At 30.1% G+C, this 2,409-nt stretch overlaps 1 long non-coding RNA gene across 1 annotated transcript; it reads left to right on the forward strand.

Moving 5' to 3' along the window:
- Positions 1 to 21: 21 nt before the first annotated feature.
- Positions 22 to 1,580, forward strand: LOC105311052. The gene is made up of 3 exons (XR_897610.2): positions 22 to 498; positions 580 to 686; positions 1,382 to 1,580. It is a non-coding gene; the product is annotated as an uncharacterized LOC105311052 (long non-coding RNA).
- The last annotated feature ends 829 nt before the right edge of the window (positions 1,581 to 2,409 follow it).

The raw sequence follows: 2,409 nt of genomic DNA on the forward strand, positions 1-2,409 counted from the left end.
CTCCATAAAGTATATATGTGAGTCTCAGTTATATCCATCTAGATGCTGGATGGCCAGCTAAGAAAACTCAAAATCTAAGTGACTTTTTTTCTACTCACCAATCCTGCAATGAGTACAAATCAAATATCATAGCAAAAACACAAATTATTTCATATAATAGACATTTAGGTTATTATTAGTAATTTCGAACAAATGAACAAAAGCCAAGAGTCTATTATACTTAAAATTTCTAGGAAAGTGGTCATTAGACAACTGTGCTGATAATTAAGAATGAAATAGCTACCTGATAATATTAGGTATAGATGCTATTTTTTATTCGTTGGGTAAAATTTCAGCTTCTATTAGTGACATAATGTTTAAATACATATACCATATAAACCATATATGTGAAACAAGTTTTTAGTAGTAAATATACTCTCGCTTGACTAATTGTAAAGCTGTTTTTGTTTGTTTTCAGAATACTGAGAATATACTTCACACATTGACTCAGCATACCAGGTCTGAACTTAACCTCACTTTGTATTAATATTAATTTAAAAATTAGTCTGAAGATACATAATAGTTGTTTTTATTAACTAGGTATGTCACAACTTGTGCCTTTGCACCCAATATTCTTTTACTTGCTACTGGTTCAATGGACAAAACAGTGAACATCTGGCAATTTGATATGGAAAGACTTTGCCAAGGTTAGTAAGGGCATCACATTTAACCCAGTTCAACCCCATTCACCATTAAAATCAGAAATTCAGTAATTTTTTGACAAATTATTCACATTGCTTTTCTCAATATAACGTATACATCAATATTTAATAAAATTTAAAAATAATTTTAGAGAAGACAGTGTTAAAGTAGTTGACCTATGTTAAAACTGCTGATGAATACTTTTGGGTACACATTCATGTATGTCACACCTTCCATAGTTTTGTAAGCTATTTATTTATATTCCACATTTTTCAGATAATTATAGCCTGAGAACAAAATAGTAATTATAGTTTTATTTTGTTGGTTTTGGCCTCATCAAGCTATGATGACATATAATTTAAGAGTTTATTTTTATCACTGTCAGAGTTAACTAAATGTTGGTGCTGATATGTGGATGATAGAGCAAATAGAATTTTTACTGATATCAATTTTATATAATAAAAAAAATCTTTGACTAAAATAGAAAGTTTCCAAAGAGTAATATTTAATGTATTAAATAATATTATAAATACTATTATTTGAATTTCTGAAATTTCTTGAAAAGATGTTGAAGTAGTAAGACACGAATTTAGGACATTTTATTTACCTTTTAATTCAAATTAAGACTTTATAAAAGAAATGCTTTTTTTTCATTATTTCACTTGCCTTTTTGTTTGTGTGTGTGTGTGTGTTTTTTAAGCAAGGAGTGCAGAAGATCATTTGAAGCACTTTACTGAAGATTGGTCAGAAGATGACGTCTCAGCGTGGCTTTGTGCACAAGATTTAAAAGACCTTGTTGATATTTTCAAAATGAATAACATTGATGGAAGAGAACTGTTGAATCTTACAAAAGAAAGTTTGGCTGATGATTTGAAAATTGGTAAGATTAATGAAAGATTGTATAGGACAGCATATTTTAGATTATAGAAAAGAAATGTTACATAGTATTTCTTTAGGTAACTTAAGGCCACCATGTAAGTGTAATTTTAAAAAAATGTTTTAATAGTTGAGGTATAATTACATATGATAAAACTCACCTTTTTATAAGTGTGCAGTGCAGTGATTTTTAGTATATTCACGAAGTTGTGCAACTACCACTACTAATTCCAGAACATTTTCGTCACTTCAGAAAAAAAAGAAAAAGCCCATGCTGATTAGTAGTCCCTCTTTCCTTTCTCTCTCGTCGCTGGCAAACACTAACCTATTTTCTGTCTCTAAGGATGACTATTCTTGACATTTCATACAAATCATACAACACACCGACTTCTGTGTCTGGCTTCTTTTATTTAGCATGTTTTCAAGGTTTATCAATGTCGTAGCATATATTAGTACTTCATTTCTTTTCGTGACTGAGTAATATTCCATTATACAAATTTGTCACTTTTTGCTGATTTGTTCATCAGTTGATTGAATTTAGATTATTTTAAATTTTTTAACTATTACGAATAGCTGCTAGGTATATTTATGCACAAGTTTTTTGTGTGGGCATGTTTCCAGTTTTCTTGGGCGTATAATTAGGAATGGAATTGGTGGGCCATATGGTAACTCTGTATTTACATTTGAGGAACTGCCAGACTGTTTTCCAAAGCAGCTGTGCTATTTTATCTTCTCAATAGCAATTATATGAGGATTCCAGTTTTCCATATCCTCATCAACACTTGTTTGCTTTTTAAATTATAGCCCTCCTAGTGGTTTCTAATTGTGGTTTTAACATGCATTTTTCCTCGC

The sequence above is a fragment of the Pteropus vampyrus genome, unplaced genomic scaffold, assembly GCF_000151845.1.
Source record: "Pteropus vampyrus isolate Shadow unplaced genomic scaffold, Pvam_2.0 Scaffold23019, whole genome shotgun sequence".
Lineage (NCBI taxonomy): Eukaryota > Metazoa > Chordata > Mammalia > Chiroptera > Pteropodidae > Pteropus > Pteropus vampyrus.